Genomic DNA, 22,930 nt, shown 5'->3' with positions numbered 1-22,930 from the left:
AAATATCTCCTTGCCATCTAAGTTTGGCCAGACATACGCCATCTTTCTAAGCCATGTTGTCAGTTTGCCAAACACTGCCCCTCATGCTGCACAGGCTTTGCTTCCTCACATCGTAAAATCCCATACCCAGCGTCTTACACAGTACCCGAAGTGGTTGATGCTCAGTAAATGCTGAGTGAATGAATGAGTTAATAAATGAGTAAGTGAATGCTTCGTATCCACAAGATAAGCTAGTTTATTATTCCACATCTTAAGAAATACGAGAATGGACATGGGAATCAATATTTTCTTTCTTTTAAGTAAGCCATAAAACTTTTAAGTTGCCTTCTATTTGATTATATACTGTTCGTTAAGCACTGGCTGTTGGGATTTTCTGAATGGAATTGTGCAGTTTGCTATATAGATTGTTTATTTCCCTTAGTCCATCCATCTTGGGTGAGAGCGCAGTGTTGACTTACTAAGAGTGCTTTAGTAAGCAGAGAGGTTATCAGCCACCAGAGTCACTGCCTTGTCATCTGTTTGACTCTTGTTGGGTTCAGAGCTCAAGAATCAGCAGCCTGGAGAGGCAGATTATGTAAGGCATTCTGGTCCATGAAGAACCTTATAAATGCCTGGGAACCTATAGATGTGAATGTTTTTGTTTCATTTATTTATCTATGCAATGAGGATTTTGAGCAAGTATTTTGGTGATGTAATTTGTAGTATAAAAATGTGACTTCCTGGAGATTGCAGCTATTCTGTGGCATATTGGAAAATAGCCCTATTTAGAAAGCAATATATTTCATAATTTATTCCTTAAATATTCATTGAGCATCTGTTATGTCCAGGCACATGGAATATAGCAGAAGACAAAGCCTCTGCCCTTTGAAGTTTACATTCCTCCAGGAAAAGCAGACAGTGAACAATAGATCAGTGCTTTCTCCTTTGGCCTTGTTCCTAACTCAGCCACTCTCTCACATCATGAGTTTTATTGTCCCCATGTTATTATCTGAAATTATCATGCTTTGTGGGGTCTATTTGTTTGTTGTCTGTCTCCCTTCATAGGTGTATCACTCCAAAAGAGTGCACACCTTGCTTGTCTTTTCTGTTAACTAAATCTTCATCACCTAGAATAGTGTTTGGTCTAATAGTAGGTACTTAATAAATGTTTTTCTGTACTACATGATGGCTCAGATGGTAAAGAGTCTGCCTGCAATGCAGGAGAGCTGGATTCAATCCCTGGATCAGGAAGATCCCCTGGAGAAGGGAATGGCAACCCATTCTAGTATTCTTGTCTGGAGAATCCCATGGACAGAAGAGCCTGGCAGGCTACAGTCCATAGCGTCTCAGAGTTGGATGCAACTGAGTGACTAACACTAATAAACGTTTGGTCTTATTTATTTGTAATTGTGGTAATGTTCTGAAATATATTCTTTGAGATTTTGACTTAGTGCAAGGAATCAGGAATGTCTTTAAGAAAATACTGATTGAATTGAACTCTGAAGAAGTAAGAATTGACCAAAGGGGACAAGGAGGGTGTATTTTCCAGGCAGAGGAATCAGGACGAAGCTTGGCACGATGGAGTGTGTGAGATTAAGTCAACATATCTAGAGTTCAAGAGTTGGAGAATGCATAAGAAGAGCCTACAGAGGGAGGAGAGGGCAGGACATCAGGGATTTCAGGCTCTGTGAAGGGATTTAAAGTTTATCCTACAAGCAGTGGGAAGCAACTGAAGAACCGTAAACAGGAAATCAATGTTGTTGCTCTATAGATTGGAGGGAGACAAATGAGTGTGACCTTTTGTGGTTTTGAAGATTAGGCATTCAGTTTTGGAAATCTTGAAGTTGAAGTTCCTGTAAAACATCTCTAGTTGGAGATGTCAAATAGACAGTTGTGTATATATATTATTAGGTTTAGAGAAGAGGTCTGAGATGATTATACACATTGGAGTAAAAACACTCTGGTGGCTCAGTGGTAAAGAATCTGCCTGCAACACAGGGATATAAATTTGATTTCTGGGTTGGGACAATCCCCTAGAGAAGGAAGTGGCAACCCACTCCAGTATTAGAGAATTTCGTGGACAGAGAAGCCTGGTGGACTTCAGTCCATGAGGTCACAAGAGTTGGACACAACTCAGTGACTAAATAAACAAGCAAACAAAAAACTGTAGATGATATTTGAAGTAGAGGGTATTGATGAATGGCTAGAGAGAGAGTATAGACTTAAAAAAAGAGAGAGAGCTTTATTTAACTAGTCTTAAGGAACTTCACCTTTAAAAAAGGTTATTTATTTTATTTGGCTGAGCCAGTTCTTAGTTGCCCCATGTGGGTTCTTAAATTGACACATTCAAACTTTTAGCTGTGGTATGTGGGATCTAGTTCCCTGACCAGGGATCGAACCGGGGCCCCCTGCATTGTGAGTTCAGAGTCTTAGCCACTTGACCACCAGGGAAGTTCCAAGGAACTTCAACTTTCAAAGACTTGATAAAAAGTATGAACAGGGAAGAGTCTTAAAAGCGGAGGGAGCTAAAATATCATATTTACATCAATTTCTATAGCCTCTATAGACAGTTTTGTTGTCATTTGCCCAAAGATAGTTACATCCACCTTGAGCCTAATTTCTCTACTGAAATTCAATTTAATTTCAGTTCAGTCGCTCAGTCGTGTCCGACTCTTTGTGACCCCATGATTCGCAGCATGCCAGGCCTCCCTGTCCATCACCAACTCCCAGAGTTTACTCAAACTCATGTCCATCGAGTCAACGTAATTTATTATATTCTAATTATTCATTTTCTTGTCCATTCCTTCTATTGTCCTTGAGAACTGGGACTTTGTCTTTTAAAACCATGCTTGAAACCCTAGCATCCAGCACACCGACAAACTAGTAGGCAAGGTTTGTGTTTGTCATAAAGCAGATGTCTGTGTTTGAGTGGGAATAAGGATTCTCCTTAGGAAAGATGAGTGAGGACCGAAAGCAGAGCTTTTCTCACAAGGCTGCTCTGGGTGGCGGCCGTAGACAATTTTAAGAATTTTGTCTAAAACTGTGAAATGGTGACCTTCAGGTATCAGGAAGTATATGGGACCATTTCTAGGGGTAGAGGAGTTCAAATTCTTCATCTATGATGTCTTTGCATGGATTTGTTCCTATCCCAAGACCTGTGGCTGCTAGAAGCTGCTGCATCACAGTTTGGTATCCACCAACAGGCCTCTCTTCTCTTTTCCATTGATTGCTTTTTTTTTTTTTTGGTTGTGTCCTGCTGCTTGTGGGATCTTAGTTCCCCCGCCAAGGATCAAACCCATGCCTGCTGCCATGGAAGCCTGGAGTCCTAACTGACAGGGAATTCGTCCATCTCCTTCTTAATTGTGTTCTGCCACTTCCCCTAACTTTTTATGAATCCTTCTTTTTCCTTTGCTGGAAGAATCCAGGAACATGTTTCACAATTATAGGCATTATTTTTGTTGTTCAGTTGCTCAGTCGTGTCCGATTCTTTGTAACTCCATGGACTGTAGCATGCCAGGCTTCCCTGTCCTTCACCATCTCCCGGACCTTGCTCAAACTCATGTCCATCGAGTCGGTGATTCCATTCAACCATCTCATCCTCTGTTGTCCCCTTCTTCTCCTGCCTTCAATCTTGCCCAGCATTAGGGTCTTTCCTGATGACTCAGTTAGTATTGGAACTTCAGCATCAGTCCTCCAAATGAATATTTGGGATTGATTTTCTTTAGGATTGACTGGTTTGATCTCCTAGCAGTCCAAGGGACTCTCAAGAGTCTTCTCCAGCACCACAGTTGTACGGCATCAGTTCTTCGGCCCTCAGCCTTCTTTATAGTCCAGCTCTCACATCCATACATGACCACTGGAAAAACCATAGCTTTGACTAGATGGGCCTTTGTTGGCAAAGTAATGTCTCTGCTTTTTAATATGCTGTCTAGGTTGGTCATAGCTTTTCTTCCAAGGAGCAAGCATCTTTTAATTTTATGGCTGCAGTCACCATCTGCAGGAATTTTGGACCCGAGAAAATAGTCTTTCACTGTTTCCGATGTTTCCCAATCTATATGTCATGATGTGGTGGGACCAGATGCCATGATCTTAGTTTTCTGAATGTTGAGTTTTAAGTCAACTTTTCTACTCTGCTCTTTCACCTTTATCAAGAGGCTCTTTAGTTCCTCTTTACTTTCTGCCATTAGAGTGGTATCATCCATATATCTGAAGTTGTTGATATTTCTCCCTGCAATCTTAATTCCAGCTTGTGGTTGATCTAGCCCACATTTCAGATGATGTACTCTGGATATAAGTTAAATAAACAGGGTGACAATATATAGTCTTGACGCACTCCTTTCCCAGTTTTGAACCAGTCTGTTGTTCCATGTTCAGTTCTGATTTTTGCTTCTTGACCTGCATACAGGTTTCTCAGGAGGCAGATAAGGTGGTCTGGTATTCTCATCTCTTTAAGAATTGTCCACAGTTTGTTGAGATCCACACAGTCGAAGGCTTTAACATAGTCAATAAAGCAGAAGTAGATGTTTCTCTGGAACTCTCTTCCTTTTTCTATGATCCAGTGGATGTTGGCAATTGTGTGGTAGTTTGAATATTCTTCAGCATTGGGCTTCTTTGGTATTGGAATGAAAACTGACCTTTTCCAGGCATTATTCTTACCAAAGATTTAATATTTTTGTATGGTTAGTGACCCTTGTCTCCATTTTTTATTCTGAAATGCATTATTTCATTTCATATAATTTTTACTTTTGGTAATGGGGTTTCCGTATTCTCTTTGATAATGGAACTGATAATGATAATATCGGTGTATGAAGGTCAGTGGTCCATCCCGCCCTCACATTATTCCTCATTCGTGTGGGGGTGTCTGTACTGGCGTAGCCTCTCATGCCCGCCTTTGGGGACTGGTTCTTGGCTGAAGCAACAGCTGTAATATTGAAACCTTGCTGTCAGCTAGTGATCTGGCCCTTGATGCCTGGACTCTGCTTTAATTCATGATCTTTGCTGCCTGAGTTTTCTTTTCTCAAGACTTAAACTGTTTGTTCTTGACCTGTGGAATTTTATGCTTACTTGATCTGTGGAATTTTTCTTAAGTCCCTAGTTTTGAACCAATGACTCTGTTCTTTTAAGCCAGCTATGTGTTTTTCAGCTTCTGCCTGTTATCTTTTCTGCTGCCTGTTATATTTCTCGTCTCCAGGATGACTTGGATGACTGGGCATTTTGTTAGCTTTGGGCAAAGGCATCAGCATGACCTGCATGTGACTGGAGAAGAGTGGTGCTCAGCTTTGGAGGGTTGGGGTAAGTGCGTGGAGAGTGTCAGGGCAGAGAGTCTTGGGGAAACAGGGACTGCTTTGGTGAAAGACTTTCAGCAAAATAAACTTCACTGATTTCAAATCAAGGTGAATATGAAATTCTGTCTACATGAGTGAAGATCAATTTAAAAAAAAAAACATTTGAAGGCATACATTTAAGATGACAACCTGATGTTAAAGATGGGAAGTTATGGTTTGTAAGCAGTAGTATAATTTTGAATAGCATGACCTTTTTCATTGACACTAACCTGCTTTGCATCTTCAGGTTTCATTATATTAAGACTGTGAGTAAAACCCAGAAAACTTATAGAGGAAGAAATGATTTTTTTTTTTTATTCAGTAGTCATTACTTATATCCCTTTTGCGTGATTGCAAATTTTAAATTGCAGTAATGATCTTGCTACTCAATTAGCCTATTTCTTACAATTGTAACCTTCTGGAGTAGCCACAAATATAGGAGAAAACCGATAATAAAAACCTTTGAGTTCAACAAAAACATGTTTCTCACAGTCCATGAGTTCACTCTGTAAAACTAGAATGGCATTTCCTTTTTTTGTAGTAGGCCTGGAACTTATCTGATTTAGTTATGTCTATGGCATTTTATTTATCTTTTTCCTGGAAATATATAGTTTTTACTTTTGACCTAGGAAACAAAACAAAAGATTATGGCCTTAAAAATAGCCCCATACAAAGTTACTGGCCTGAAAGCATGATTGAGAGAGACACTGAGGAGGTCAGTGCTGTTCAGAAGGAATTTCTGTGATAACAGACATGATTGTCTGTACTGTTCCATACAGTGGCCACTGGCCATGTGGCTATTATGACTGAGGGAACTGAATTTAAATTATTATTTCATTTTAACTTAAATAATCACATGTGGATAGTGGCTCCTATCAGATGACACAGTTCTAGGTCATTGTATTGGTTACCTATTGCTGCAGTTAGAAACATTATTATAAAGTTAGTAGGTTAAACACATGGTTTTATTTTCTTATGGTTCTGTGAGTTAGAAGTCTGGCAAAGGTCACAGTGAGCTAAAATCAAGGTGCTTGCAAGGCCACTTTCTCTTCTGGAGACTCTAGGGTAGAGTCCATTTCCTTGCTTTTTCTGTTTTTTAGCAGTGGCCCACATTCCTTGGTTCATGGCCCCTTTCCTTCATTTTTATGCAGTGTTACATTTCTCTGTCCCTTTCTTCCATAGTTACATCTCCCTCTGACTCTCCTGTCTCATTCTTCCACTTTTAAAGACTCTTGTGATTACACTGGATTCACCTGGATAATCCAGCCTAGTCTCCCTGTTTTAAAGTCAGATGGTTAGCAACCCCAATTCCCCATTTCCATGTAACCTAACATATTCATAAGTTTAGAGATTAAGAGTTGGACATCTTCAGGAGGACTTTATTCTGGATACCACATCATTTGATAAATATGGAGCCATTTAGTGAAAGGGCAGGCTAAGCCTTGTACATCTTTTTCATCTTTTATTTGTTGAGCCTATGCCTGTTTTTCATTCAGTGCTGTTCAGAGTTCTCATAATGATTTGAAAACAGTAGAAATTTAACTTTCAAAGGAAGCTTATACCTAGGTATAAGGTTATTGGACTAAGGATACCTTGTCCAATCTTCTATCCCATACAGTATTATCTGCTTCTATAGAATCTGTGGTTCATTTGAAGGTGAAAGTGAAAGTCTCTCAGTTGTGTCCGATTCTTTGTGACTCCATGGACTATACAGTCCATGGAATTCTCCAGGCCAGAATACTGGAGTGGGTAGCCTTTCCCTTCTCTGGGGGATCTTCCCAACCCAGGAATCGAACCCAGGTCTCCCGCATTGCGAGAGGATTCTTTACCAGCTGAGCCACAAGGGAAGCCCAAGAACACTGGAGTGGGTAGCTTGTCCCTTCTGGAGAAGATCTTAGCTTCTGTCATTAGTTTCCTATGAAGGGTACTCCATACTTTGGAACAAAATCAGTCTCAGTGTTGTATACCTTTAACTGTTTTGTCATCCTATCAGCTGGTCCTTTATTGCCTCCACACAGTAGCACTCTGGTTTTGGCTTTTGGAACAATGTTGATATACTTTCCCTATGGTGTTACTATCTCAAGAAATGGTGCTACCCCCCAACAGTTGTCTGAGCAGAAATTTTCAGAGTTCTCTCTGTTTACCACCATTAGAGATCCTAGAATGTATAGCTCTTAAAATACTTCTCATATATTCCACTTCCTTCATTTTAGTAATTTTACTTTTCAGTCCTGGAATTTAAATTTTTTAATAGTTTTCATTTCTCTGCTTAGAGTCTTATTTATTAATTAAGAGTACTTTTTCTTAAATTCTCTGAGCATCTATATTTTTCTTGAACATGTCTATAATAATTATTTAAGAGTTTCGATAAATTCAGCACCTGGGCCATGTTGGAGTCAGTTTCTATTGATTACTGATTTCTTAACTGTGGACCACATTTTTCTTTTTCTTTGCAGATCTAGCAATTTTTGATTGCATGCTAGATATTGCAGGTGATACATTTTAGATACTATGTGATCTGTTATTGTCCTCTCAAGAGTATTTTTTCTTTTTAGAAGGTATTTGCATTTCTTTTAGGAAGACATCTGATCACCTTGAGCTTGGATAAGCTTGGGTTATGCTTTGCTAGAATGGTCCTATGGAAAGCTCTAGGTGTTCCCAAAGCCTAACTTACGGAGACTCATATAAATACTCAGTTTCCTATGAAGATCTTGTTTAGGCTTAGTTTTAGACTTTCCTTAGTAAGGTCTAGAGTAGTCTGTACTCTTGGGCATTATTTGTCAACATGTTAAAAATGATTACCCACCAAGGAGACATTTTAGACATTTTCACTTCCTCCCCTCATCTTTTGGCCCTGTTCCCACCTCCCTATGCCTCTTGTGAAGTGTTAACCATGTATCTGTTCATAAGCTGTGTAATATCTAAGCTATTTTTCACTCTCCTTCTCTCCCCAGAATCAGGTTTCACCCTTTTGAGCATGCAGGTTCTAGGGTGTGGTCCCTATTCATGAAATGAAGCCTTTTTGGTCTTTCTCCTGGGTGCCAGGGGGTTTCACGAGCTGATGATGAGTTGTTTTTTCCTCTTTGGCTAGCCGGAACACCAGGATTTCCACCAAGCCTCAGGCTCTGGTTTTTCTGTTTGTTTTTCATCCCTCCAGCAGCTGCTCTCTGGGAAGCTCTCAGTAGTCTCAGCCCTCAGCGGAGGACTTGCAGGGACACCCACAGTGACTTCCCGGGCTCCTTGTGGTCTGACTCGCTCCTCTCCATTGCCCTGCCTGGCAGATTCCAGCCCTTCAAACTCGGAACTCAGCTTTCCCAGTTCAGAGAGCCTTCTGTGCTCTGTGTGGATTCTAGCTCCCCTTGCTGCTTTTGATAAATTGTTCCTAGGCAAAGAGCTGGGCAGTTGGGGTCACCTTGTGAGATTTTTTCTCTCAGAGATTATGGTCTTGCACTGAAAGATGTTTTCAATGTCTGAGAATCATTGCCCTCATTCAGTTTTATGGTTCTGTGGGAATGATGGAAGTGTTAGTCCTATGTGAGTAACTCCAGTCTCTTGGACTCCTATTGGAAGCAAAAATCCTTCCTCTGCTTCTTTTAGAACCCATCCATCACTAGTACCGGTGATAATCACCCAAGACTGAAACCGCAGCCTTTTAACTGGTCTCCTGGCCTCCTTACCTTCTGCCTCCGTACAATCTCCAGAGGGAACTTTGTAAAACACCAGTCTCTTCTGTAGTTTCACTGTTGGAAATCCTCCTTAGGAATTCTATTACCCTTAGGATAAAGTTCAGGCTCTCTAAAGTGACTCAAAGTCCTCCCTCTTTGATTCATCCCCTGTCTTCCTCTCCAGGCTTGGGTTTTGTTGCTCTGTCTTGTGTGGGTCACACTGATCTCCTCCAGTTGTCAGATGTGCAGTGGTGTTACTTCCCTTTGCACATTTATTTTTCCCCACATCTTGATTTCCCACCTTACTTGGCTAACTCCTACTCTTCCTTTAAGTTGCAACACAGACATTTTTCCTGGAAGGCTATACAAGTTTCCCGCTATATGAAAGTAGAGCATTCCTATGAGACCTATGAAGCCAAAATGACGTAAAGTGCAAAGCATATCTTGCTAATGGATGTACAGAGTAAACTGAGATACAAATAGAAAGTCAAGAGCTACCTGGAGTAACAGGAAAGTTTGGCCTTGGAGTACAAAATGACGCAGGGCAAAGGCTAACAGAGCTTCGCCAGAGAGTGCACTGGTCATAGCAAACACCCTCTTCCAACAGCACAAGAGATGACTCTACACAGGGACATCACCAGATGGTCAATACCAAAATCAGACTGGTTATATTCTTTGCAGCTGAGATGGAGAAGCTCTATACAGTCAGTAAAAACAGGAGCAGGAGCTGACTATGGCTCAGATCATGAATTCCTTATTGCCAAATTCAGGCTTAAATTGAAGAAAGCAGGGAAAATCACTAAACTATTCAGGTATGACCTAAATCAAAGCCCTTATGATTATACAGTGGAAGTGACAAATAGATTCAAGGCATTAGATTTGATAGATAGAGTGCCTGATGAACTATGGATGGAGGTTTGTGACATTGTATAGGAGGCAGTGATTAAAATCATCCCCAAGAAAAAGAAATGCAAAAGGCAAAATGTTTGTCTGAGAAGGCCTTACAAATAGCTGAGAAAAGAAGAGAAGTTAAAGGCAAAGGAGAAAAGGAAACATATGCCCACCTGAATGCAGAGTTCCAAAGAATAGCAAGGAGAGATAAGAAAACCTTTCTAAGTGATCAATGCAAAGAAGTAGAGGAAAACAATAGAATGGGAAAGACTAGAGATCTCTTTGGGAAGATTAGAGATACCAAGGGACTGTTTCATGCAGAGATGGGCACAATAAAGGACAGAAATAGTATGGATCTAACAGAAGCAGAAGATATTAAGAAGAGGTGGCAAGAATACAGAATTATACAAAAAAGATCTTCATGACCCATATAACCGTGATGCTATGATCACTCACCTAGAGCCAGACATCTTGGAATGCAGAGTCCAATGGGCTCTTTGAACAAAGCATCACTATAAACAAAGTTAGTGGAGGTGATGGAATTCCAGTTGAGCTATTTCAAATCCTGAAAGATGATGCTGTTAGAGTGCTGCACTCAATATGCCAGCAAATTCGGAAAACTCAGCAGTGGCCACAGGACTGGAAAAGGTCAGTTTTCATTCCAATCCCAAAGAAGGGCAATGCCAAAGAATGTTCAAACTACCGCACAATTGCACTCATCTCACACACTAGCAAAGTAATTATCAAAATTCTCCAAGTGAGACTTCAATAGTATGTGAACTAAGAACTTCCGGATGTTCAAGCTGGATTTAGAAAAGGCAGAGGAACCAGAGATCAAGTTGTCAACATCTGTTGGATCATCGAAAAAGCAAGAGAGTTCCAGAAAAACATCTACTTCTGCTTTATTGACTATGCCAAACCCTTTGACTGTGTGGATCACAACAAACTGGAAAATTCTTCAAGAGATGGGAATACCAGACCACCTTAATTGCCTCCTGAGAAATCTGTATGCAGGTCAGGAAGCAACAGTTAGAACTGGACATGAAACAACAGACTGGTTCAAAATTGGGAAAGGAGTACATCAAGGCTGTATGTTGTCACCCTGCTTATTTAACTTCTATTAGAGTACATTATGGCGAAATGCCGGGCTGGAAGAAGCACAAGCTGGAATCAAGATTGCCAGGAGAAATATCAATAATCTCAGATATGCAGATAATACCACCCTATGGCAAAAAGTGGAGAAGAACTAAAGAGCCTCTTGATGAAGGTGAAAGAGGAGTGTGAAAAAGCTGGCTTAAAACTCAACATTCAAAAAATGAAGATCATGGCATCTGGTCCCACCACTTTACGGCATATTGTTGGGGAAACAATGGAAACAGTAAAAGACTTTATTTTCTTGGGCTCCAAAATTACTGCAGATGGTGACTGCAGCCATGAAATTAAAAGACGCTTGTTCTTTGGAAGAAAGGCTATTGACAAACCTAGACAGCATATTAAAAAGCAGAGACATTGCTTTGCCGACAAAGGCCCGTCTAGTCAAATTACTGGTTTTTCCAGTAGTCACGTGTGGATGTGAGAGTTGGATCATAAAAACAGCTGAGTGCCAAAGAATTGATGCTTTTGCACTGTGGTGTTGGAGAAGACTCTCGAGAGTCTCTTGGACTGCAAGGATATCAAACCAGTCAATCCTAAAGGAAATCAGTCCTGAATATTCATTGGAAGGACTGATGCTGAAACTGAAGCTCCAATACTTTGGCCACCTGATGTGAAGAAATGACTCATTAGAAAATTCCTGATGCTGGTCAAGATTGAAGGCAGGAGGAGAAAGGGATAACAGAGAATGAGATGGTTGGATGGCATCACCGATTTGATGGACATGAGTTTGAGCAAGCTCCGGGAGTTGGTGATGAACAGGGAAGCCTGATGTGCTGTAGTCCATGGGGTCGCAAAGAGTCAGACATGACTGAGTGACTGAACTGAACTGAAACAATCCATATTCTTACAACCATTCTATTCCCAGACAGCTCTTGTGTTTGTCTGGGAACAATACGGTATAGTACTTCAGTGTAATATTCAAAAAATTACATGAGATATTCAGCACTTTCGTATAAAATAGGCTTTGTGTTAGACGATTGTGCACAACTCTGGGCTAATGTAAGTGTTATGAGCATGCTTAAGGTAGATTAGGCTAAGCTGTTTGTTTGGTAGGTTAGATGTCTTAATTGCATTTTGACTTAAGATATTTTCAGTTTACAATGGATTTTTCATGACCTAACCCCAGGTTGAGAAAGTTGAAGAAAATCTGTAGGCTGAAAACTTATCCTATTAATTGGGTGCTATAATTTAGAGGGGTGGCTTTTAAGTTCTCCACCACCATTCTGTTTGTTATAAGCAAGAAACTCTTTCCAACAAATGAAGTCTTAGGAGGCAGCTCTATTTATAAAATACATCAAGGGAGCTGTTGTGATTTAAGAGGACTAGCTCTGGATCCCTTTCTCCTGGTCCCTGTTTTATTATCCATCTCTCCTCTCTATATGGGCACCTTTGTAGTAGCCTTGAAGAGTGAAAATCACTGCTTATGGCATCTCCGGGTTTGATCCCTGGTTTGGGAAGATCCCCTGGAGAAGGGAATGGCAAGCCACTCCAGTATTCTTGCCTGGAGAATCCCATGGACAGAGGAGAGCCTGCTGAGCTACAGTCTATGGGGTCACAAGGAGCTGGACACGACTCAGCAACTTTCACTCACTCACTTGGCATCTACAGGACAGAATTTTGAATTGGTCTGGTGAGCAGTTCCCGCTCCTGACGTGGGTATAAAAACACTGTTCATGCCTGTTCAGAGCTAGTCTCTGCCGCGTTCTGCAGTGCTGGCAGAAGCAGCTTTCTCAGTAGCTTTCTCTAGCTACTTGAATCCTGATGGTTGTTTTTCATCTCACCTAGCTTTTTGGTTTCAAAATGTGACAAGCTGTGGCTAAATATTGTAAAAACGTAACTCACAAGACTCAGTGGCTTCCAGACACATGACCTTTTCTCACCTTTGGCAGCTGGGGCTCCTTGAACCAGGGTGACGCGTTCACCTGGTGATGCTTATTTGCTCCAGGATGGGGACACTAAGGAGTGACTGAGGAGTAGCCTGACATTGTCAGGAGTAGTGGGACTAGGCCAACCTGGTGACTGGTTAGCCGCTTCTCATGGGGCTGCTCGCAGGTCTTCTGATTTTTCCAGAAAAAAAAGTAGAAATCCAGATTTCTATATGAAGTCTCTTGACCTTTTAATGTCACTAATTGATTTGATATTTGGAAAAATACTGTGCAGGCCAAGCAAAATATATCTGACCTGGCTGCAGCACACAGATCACTCATTTGTAAAAGAAAGTGAAAGCAAAATCACTCAGTCGTGCCCGCCTCTTTGCGACCCCGTGGATTGTAGCCCACCAGGCTCCTCAATCCATGGAATTTTCCAGGTAAGAATATTGGAGTGGGTTGCCATCGCCTTCTCCGGGGGATCTTCCCAACCCAGGGATCGAACCCAGGCCTCCCGCATTGCAGGTAGACGCTTTACCATCTGAGCCACCAGGGAAGCCCATTTGTAAACTTTGCCTCAAAGTCTGGCTTGTCTGCCTTTTGCTTTGGCTGCTGCCTGGTCTCTGCCCCTCTCCTGCTGTTTCTGCCAGGGTGTCACCTACCCCTTGGGGTGATACTTCGTTGCAATGGCTGTCTAGTTAATGTTGGCTTCCAAGTCATCTGATACTGAGAACACGCAGTGCAATGTCTGAGTACTTAGCCTTACTGCTTGCCTGAAGTTCTTCTACCAAAATGCTGGTGCTTTGGAGTCCTGACTTGTTTTGATAATTTTGGTAGAAGGGAAATGTCAAATGGAAGGATATTTTTTTTAGCTGTTGAAAAAGTCTAAAAGATACCAGCATTTTATTTTTCAGTGACTCAAATATTTTTTGCATTTTAGGGTTTCTCTGCTTAATTGTGCTCTAATGTGAATCAGGTGACTTCAATTTAATTAGAAAATTGGATTCCTTCCTCTTATCCTAATAGATTGGTGGGCTAAAGAGCAGTTTTTTTTTTTTTTTATTCATGAAAAGACGTTTAACCTTCTACCACCTTAGGACTTTCTCTATCTTTTGGTTTGTGGATTTTAAGCCTTTGAGCATTTTCAGCATAGCTTTCTTGAAACAGAAAACCTTTGCTTTCCTTGGGATTATTTGACACATTCTAAGGGTGGATGTGTTCAGTATTATCTTGGGAAACCAAGAAAGCACTTCATAAATCACAGTGTCTTCTTTGTTCTTGAATCCGAATCAGACATATTTTCTGAGTCAGCCTTGCTGGTTTCCCAGGTGTGGGATTATGGGTATCATCCCTGAGATTGAGCTAGTAAAGTTCATTAGAGCAAGGTACTAATGAGCACAGGGTTATGTGTTCCAACCCTATACAGGTCTCTTAACTCAGCTCAAGGAGGGATTCCTGGCTCAGCTAGTCTGGCAGATGTGTGGCTTCAGGCCCAAGCAGGACTGGATTAGAGAGTAAGCAAATCTCTCATCACTGGGGGAAAAAGAACTCAAAGCACATGTCCTGTTGGATGTATCATGTCATTTGCCGATGGAGTCAGCACTTAGATTACCTACATATAGGGAGATGTGCATCACATTACCTCTCCCAACAGGATGTGATACCCATCACACAAGTTTAAAAACCAGTGGAAACCAAAGACTTCCAAGAAGTCTGGGAAGTGACAGGGAGTCCTAACGTAGCTGATGGAGCTGGACCTCCATGGAGCTCTGTGACTGTGTCAAAGAGCTCTGTGTGATTCCTTGTTAGGCATGAAGCCATGTGCATCCAGTCCCATCAGTCACTTCATGGCAAACAGATGGGGAAAAAGTGGAAAAAAGTGACAGATTTTATTTTCTTGGGCTCCCAAATCACTGTGGATGGTGACTGTAGCCATGAAATTAAAGACACTTGCTCCTTGGAAGAAAAGCTATGACAAACCTAGACAACATATTAAAAAGCAGAGATATCATTTTGCTGGCAAAGGTCTGTGTATTCAAAGCTATGGTTTTTCAAGTAGACATGTATGGATGTGAGAGTTGGACCATAAAGAAGGCTGAGGGCCAAAGAATTGATACTTTCAAACTGTAGTGCTGGAGAAGACACTGTCCCTTGGACAGAAAGGAGATCAAACCAGTACTAAAGGAAATCAATCCTAAAGGAAATCAACCCTGAATATTCATTGGATGGACTGATGCTGAAACTGAAGCTCTAGTACTTTGGCCGATTTGTTGGAAGAGACCATGATGCTGGGAAAGACTGAGCGCAGGAGAAGGGGGTGACAGAGACTGAGATGGTTGGATGGCATCACTGACTCAATGGGCATGAGTTTGAGCCAACTCCAGGAGATTCTGAAGGACAGGGAAGCCTGGTGTGCTGCAGTTCATGGGGTTGCAAAGAGTTGGACACAACTTAGAGACTAAATAGCAACAACATGTGCATGTACCTTGAAGCAACACTTTGCTCACCCAGGGTGAAAAGAGTCATATTGGGCCTAGGATTGGAGACACTTGTCTTATTGCTGCCTTATACATCCTGAATATTTTTACATCCTGGTTTTACATTTCCTGAACATTTTCCTATGAAAATTTTCATTATAGGTAGAACAGTATTTTCTAACTGTACCTAATTTTCAAGGATGAGAATTCTAAAAACTTTTTTATTATGAAAAATTTCAAAATAGCATATAATAATGAATATCCATATACACATCATCTGGATTTAATAATTGTCAACATTTCACCACATTTGCTGTATCATTTTTGTTTTATTGCTAGTATTTATCATCCCTACATATTTCTCTAAAAATATGGCTCTTTCTTGCAGTGCAATATACTATTATTGCTTTTATTAAAATGAGCTAAAATTCCTTAATATCATATAATACATTGTCCATATTCAAATTTCTCACTTGTCTTCAAAGTATCTTTTGTAGCTGGTTTGTTCAGTTCAGGATCTAATCAAGGCCAATGCATTTCATTTCATTCTGATGTCTCTTAAGCCTCTTTGAGCTTAGAACAGTTCTTCATTATCCTTACTTTTATATGGGTGTGTGTGTCTTTGTGTGAACACATGACATTGACTTGTTAAAGAGACAGTTGGCTTACACCATGTCTCATTTCCTGAATTTGTCTGCTTTTTCAGGATGGGTTTTGATACTTCATTTGATGTTGAACATCTCCTTTGGTCTGAAGATTGGCAGCAGTTGGGAGACCCTGTACACAGACAGCCCCAGATAGTAAGGAGGATAGACTAAAAAGGCAGTAGGGTATACCATGCGCCTGTGTTTTGCTTCCTGCCAGAGCTGATAGACTCAGATGAACACACAGCACCATAGTCCCTTCAGGAAGAACCAGCAAGTTTTTTCTTTTTGCTAGGTCATTAGCACAGAGCTTGAGGATATAATGATCCTATTCGACATATGTTTTGAATACCATATCTTGAGTAGAACAAGTTAAAATAAAGAGACAGGAAGATGAAACTAAAACTATGAGAAGGCCATAGGAAATTACCAGTAGCCTGACAGCTTGAGTTTGTTCTCCTCTCCTGAAGTCTGCTCATCTCTCTTGGTTGTAGCAGGGAACCAAATTTGGAATAGACAACTGCAGAGGACGAAGTGTCTTGGGAGAAGCTGATGACAGACATTAGGAGATTAGGCTTGGGAAGTAGAACACAGCCCAAGAAGGAAGTGTAGTACAGGGAGGCAAACAGTGAGAGGGTCCAGCTCACCTCTTTACTCTCCCCCTCAAAGACTGGTGTTGTGAGAAAGGCTGTAAAATCTTTCTGATCTTAAAGGTGTTTTGGAAAACTACTCAGTCCTTATTAGCGTTCTTAACTTACGCAGGGCATCTGAAACTTGAATGGTATCGAGTGGGAAGATTTAAAAACAACAAATGCCTAGGTCCCACCCTCAGAAATTCTGATGTAATCCATCTCAGATGTGGCCATGATAACAGGATTTTTAAAGACTCCCCAGGTGATTCTAATGTGCATCTATGTTTGAGACCTACTGACCTAGAGCAATAGACCCTATATACATTTTTTTTTTTAAGACATTCAATCATCTTTCCCACCTCCATTAAACTGTATGGAATTCTAATGCATAAAAAAAGATAATAGTGGATTTTCTTTACTTAAGGTGTTTGTGAAATTTTGCTCATTGGTCACCATTTGCCATCTGCGTTACTAACTTTTTCCAAGCTCTCATTTCCTTCCTATAGCAGCATCTTCATAGAACTAAGTGCCAAAGAGGAAGACTATTCAAAAACATCACTGATCTAGAATTTACTGGATTTTAGCCATCAAGATCTGGATTTAAACGCTACTTGTTAACTGTGTGACTTTGGACAACTACACCTATACTCTCTGACCCTCATTTCCTTTATCTCTTTAATTAGAGATGATACCTATCTCACAAGTTGTTAATAAACAAGAAAGTTGGATATAAGCTTGTGTACTCTCAATAGAGGTTAGCTCCTTGGGTACTTCATGCTTTCCTTGAGGACACTGTAAACTTTCAGGTGTGTTATGGCATGGAATTGATGGTTTGGCTTAATCCAGGAAACTTCAGTTGCCTTCGTATTGTACTTGCATTGTCGGATGAACACAGATTCGCTCTATCCATGACAGGTCCAAAGTTCCTGATTAACTTGTAGCCTCATGGGAACAGATGGAGTGGGGGAGGAGCTGTTCCTGTTGAATGATGGAGAAGCCAGGAGCTTCCATGAAATGTCTCAGGAAATACTTTGTAACTTCATAAATTGAATGAACTGAAATAATCATTGGAGAGGGAAGCAGGCACGAGCCTGTTTTCATGAGAATGAAAGCAGCAGGAGGGTCTAGAAATGGTGGTGATGGATGGGCTAGGAGTTTGATATGGGAAGGAGTTCTCTGTGGACCAGACAGAGATGTAGGTTCATAGATGAGGGAGGATTTTTTTTGATTCAAGAAACTTTTTTTTTTTTAATGACAATGGAATTTTAAGCAAGTATGTAAAAACATGAACATATTCTTTCCTATTTTGCTGTTCCAATATGGTTAAACAAAACTCCCAGGTAATACAGACACCTCACGTTTTTCTTGTGTATATGCTGAGAAGTGTAACTGGGTGATATGAATTTAACTTCCTCCTCCTCCTTCTTCCTAGCTAGACTTTTGTTAAGTTGTGAAATGGCTGGAGGTGTTCAGGAAGATGACAAAGGAGAAGTCAGAGGCTTGGAGAATTACAAAACTAGATGATCTGTAATTGAATAATGTTGAGTAGAATACACAAATCAAATGTGTCTAAAATCTGTTTAAAGAAAACTCTTTCGGGTTTGGCCCCATCTCAATGACACTGAACTAACATTTCAAGTCTCAACATGGCTAAATGTGGTATTTCCTGTTTATCTTTCACAAGCTGGCATTGGTTTCCACATTGTGTTTCCTGCTCACCCCCAACCTCTACAGAATGAAAAATGCTTTCCTAGTTTCCTCAGCACTCACAATGAAGAACCTTCAGAGTTCTTTTATTTCTGGCGTCTGACTAAGTGGAGGAATAGCATCCTGTTACAATAGGTGTTTGAGCCAATTAGGATGTTTGGTGGGCTCACGGTGGATTATCTTTAGTCCGTTAAAAAAATTTTTTTTTTGAATTATTGGCAGGTTATTATCCAAAATATGTGAGTGTTGTTGCTAACCCATTTTAATGTAGTAGTTGTATATTTTTTATTTCCATTCTTAACAGACAGATGAGGAAAAAAACAAAACACTTTTAAGAAGTGAGAAGTAGAAAATGTTCATTTGGAACGATAAAATCTTTTGGTCATTTGAAATTGAAACCAAGGCAGTTTCTGGCAAACTGTGAGCTGTGGTCTCATCTCCGGTGGCCCCGTCTCCTGCTGTCCTCCCATCCCCTCTTGCTGTCTGGCACACCTCCGCTCACACCCAGGCGCTGTGTAGGGGCCCCATGTGACTCTGCGTTCACAGGGTACTTGCCCACAGTGTCCTATAAGAGCACCCCCTGCAAGGCGAAGATTTTATTTATTTTTTTTTAGCATTTCTCCTTCCCAAGAAAATTATTATTTTTTTAATGCCTCAGTGTTAACGAGCTATCTGAGGAATGAATTTGATAAGGATAGCTCAGATTAAGTTTTATGTGACATCAATGGTAGGACTCAGCGTTTTAGCCTTCTGTAAGTGTATACATTTCAAGAGTAGTTCCCTATAAACCCCAACTAATGCATCCATCTGTCAACAAAGGCATTTCCAGGATTTCATGTATAGGTTTTAATGACTGGGGCAGAACGGTGTACAGTCATTTATACAGACTTCCTCAAATCTCAATGCAAGGTTTATGTTTCAAACCGATGTTAAAGATAGGGCTTACTTAAATTTTAGCTTAATGTCACTAAATTCCCTTTTAGTTATACCTCCCCATTGCCAGGACATTTTAAAGTCCCCTCCCTTCCTACCAAAGATAAGAAGTTGGTGACCTCTCAATTTCCACCCACTTGTGACTATTCTCAGTACTGGTGAAGAGGCGAAGCTTGTAGAGTATAGGGATTTCAATTCCTCCCTTTGCATTCAGTTAACAACTGACTCCCTTTATTATGATACTGACTTTTCAGTGTGAGACACATCTTTATTTCCCTTTCACTAGTTTTAACAACGAACTTTTTCACTCCATTGTTACTTAATGAAGACATGGGTAATAGTGAATACATGGTTCAGATAGTTCTTAGAACAGCCCTGGTCAATAGAAATAGCATGTGAGCTCCATACTTAATTTTGAATTTTGTTTTAGCCACATTAAAAAATAAAAAGAAACAGGTAAAATACATTTTTAGTAAATATTTTATTTAATCCAATGTAAAATATTATTTCACTGTGTAATCAACATAGAAAGTGAACTATCTCATACTTGTTTTTTCCCCCCCTCTGTACATAGTCTTTGAAATCTAGAATGTAGTTTTATATTTTATAGCACATGTCAATTTGCAGTAGCCACATTTCAAGTGCTCAGTAGCTAAATGTAGCTAGTGACTATATTATTTTTAGACTTGGAAAATTTCTGAGTAAGAAGACTACTGAATTGTGAGCTTAGGTTTAGTTTTAACTAGACTGTATTCTTTGTGAAAAACGTTTGTCGAAACTGACGACTTTTATTCCTAAATCTCCCCTGATGTTCTCCACTTTGGTAATTGGCCCTGACAGGTTTGCTCTGTGTGTTTTTACAGGTAGGGCACTGTGCGCCTCTAAGAGCTGCTAATTACAATGCACGCGGCTGTCTGCAGTCGTATTGTTTCAGTAACACTGCCTAATTGTCCACGCCAGAAAGGGAGTTCTTTGTGATACTTTATCTCCTCCACCCCCTTGCCCATCTTCTCCAGTCTCTCTTTCACTGACTGATGTTGGTTCTGCCTCCAAAATACGTCTAGAATCAGACTTCAGCTCTCAGTCTCTGCTACCACCTCTTTAGAGAGACTGCTACCAACTGGATTAACGCAGTGGCCACTAACTGGTTCCTCACGTCCACTTTGGATGTTCTCCAGTCCATTCTCCATGTTGCAACCTGTGTTGGAAAAGGCAAGTCTGAGCAGGCCTGTCTCCCTCTGAAAATCTTCTAACAACCTCCCATGCTTTTAGGATAGAGTCCAAAATCCTTTGGTGGCCCACAGGGCTCTCTGAGGGTCCTACCTATCTACTATTCCTTCCTTCTTTATTTTGCATTGCTTCTCTCTTCCTTCCTAGGACTTTCACATACTTTTCAACTTTTACTTTCAGGGCTTGTTGCCTCTCTCTTTGCCTGGCTAACTTATTTTTGCCATTCCAGGTCAAACAGGACTTCCTTGGGTTGCCTTCTTTTCTTCCTTAACTCTTGGGTTCCCATTCTACATGTAATGTGTGTTTTCATAGTACCACTATGTCTCCTTCAATATTTATCAGAGTTTTATGATTATTTGTGTAATTTTAGTGTATTACCTGGGTTGACCAGTGTAAGATTCACAATAAAAGAGCACCCTCTCTCTTTTGTTCATGACCTTTGTATCTTTAGTACCAGCCCTGGGCCTGGCATATGCAAGCCTTCAGTAAATTCCAGCTGAACCTGTAAATGGTTCAGCCTGTTGTTTCTAGCAGTTTGGTAGCTTTAGGAGGCTTCTTGAGGTTGTAGAACCTCATGTTGATATGACTACAGTGTTCTAGCTTCTGTTTTCCTGTGAACGTCTTAGGGTATATCCTTTATGAAGCTACTTCTTTGGCAAATTGCTGATAGATTTGGGAAAATTCCACTGGGCATTGAGATAATGACCACAATATCACCAAATTTGCTTTGTAGAATAAGTGTACTTTTACCATCAACCTCCCCTGTCCTCATACCAGCTCACATGGTTGTAGAATTACTAGGTCATAGGTATGTGCATGTTCAAATTGACCATATAATTCCAGATTGTTTTCCAGAGTGTAGGAATTCTTTGTTTGCTCTATGTTATCTGCCATACTTATCAGACTTTTGTGTTTTTGCCAGTATTGTGGTGTAAATGATGTTTTATGATTTAAATTTATAGTTTCCTGATTTCTAATGAAAATCTAATGAACCTTTAATTATTTAAAATTCACCATTCCTGTTTTCCTTTCTCTGAAATAACTTTTGCCTTTTTTCTGTTTGGTTGTTCATCTTTTCCTCATTGGTTTTTTGAGATTTTTCTGTACTCGAGGTCCTAATGCTTGATGGTATTTGTATTGCTAGTTTTCTCCCAGTTTGTTGCTTTTTACCTCCTAAGTCATTCTATGGTCTTTTTATGAATCAGGATTATTAATTTTAATATAGTAAATTAGCCAATCTTTTCCTTTATGGTTCTGCTTTCTAAAATCTCATTTAAGTATACTCCACATTATTCCAAAGTTATGAATCTGTCTTTAGCTTCATTTCATTTATTTTGATGAATAGTATTTTTGTTATCTTTCAGTTCTATGTATTTTCTAATTTTAATTCTTCTGTAACCTCTGGGTAATTTAGAAGTGTGTTTCTGAATTTCAAGCATATAATTTCCTTTTATAGTTCTTCTTGCTACTGATACTTAATTTAACTATTTACTTTCAGATAACATTGTGAGCTAAGAGAATTTGAAATTTGTTGAGATCTATTTTATGGTCTGGAATGTGGTTAATTTTTATAAGCCATGTGTACTTAAAAAGAATGTATATTCTCAAGTTGTTGAATGCATTGTATCATAGGTTCTCAGTAGATCGAGTTGGTTGTGTAGTTCAGATTTTTGTGTCCTTACTGATTTTGTTGTTGTTATCATTTTGTATGTCAGTTACTGAGAGAGTGTATTAAAATCTTCCATTATTATGTGGATTTACACTTTCTTTTTAGTTCAGACTCTTTTTTCTCTATATACCTTTGAATCTATGTGATTAAGTGCATATACATGTAAAATTGTTACATATTCCTGGTGAACTGAACATTTTTATTAATGATTATCTTTATATCAGTAATCCTTTTGCCTTTAAATCTGTTTTGTCTGATATTGATATAGCTTTACCAGTTTTTTCTTGATTATTGTGTTTGATGTATTTTTTTCATAAACTTTACATTAAATTTGTGTTAAGCCTTATATATGGCCCTTGCAAATAATTTAAAGTTGTATCTTATTTTTTAGTCCAGTCTGACAACATTTGTCTTTTAACCAGACAGTCAGGTTCATTTACACTGATTGTGATTAATGTTATACAGGCATACCTTGGAGATATTTTGGGTTTGATTCCAAACCACTCAATAAAGCAAATATCCCAATAAAATGGGTCACATGAAGTTTTTGGCCTTCCAGTGTATATAAAAGTTAGGTTTACACCATACTGTGGTCTGTTAAATATGCGATACTAACGTTATATCTCCAAAAACAGTGAAAAAAAGAAAGCAAAGCCTAAAAAACAACCATGACAAAAAACAATGTACCTATTTTAGTTAAAAATTACTTTATTGCTAAAAAATGCTAACCGTCTTCTGAGCCTTCATCAGGTTGTA

At 39.8% G+C, this 22,930-nt stretch overlaps 1 protein-coding gene and 1 non-coding gene across 5 annotated transcripts in view; one reads left to right on the top strand and one right to left on the bottom strand.

The window, feature by feature from the left end:
• CPQ (carboxypeptidase Q) overlaps positions 1 to 22,930 on the top strand; it is a 515,377-nt gene that overhangs the window by 39,303 nt on the left and 453,144 nt on the right. The window lies entirely within an intron of this gene.
• TRNAV-CAC lies at positions 2,358 to 2,430 on the bottom strand. Its single transcript has one exon. It is a non-coding gene; the product is annotated as a tRNA-Val (tRNA).

The sequence above is a fragment of the Cervus canadensis genome, chromosome 12 (genome assembly GCF_019320065.1).
Source record: "Cervus canadensis isolate Bull #8, Minnesota chromosome 12, ASM1932006v1, whole genome shotgun sequence".
NCBI classification, from domain to species: domain Eukaryota; kingdom Metazoa; phylum Chordata; class Mammalia; order Artiodactyla; family Cervidae; genus Cervus; species Cervus canadensis.
Note: the sequence above shows the minus strand (reverse complement) of the source record. Positions and strands in the feature narration are given on the sequence as shown.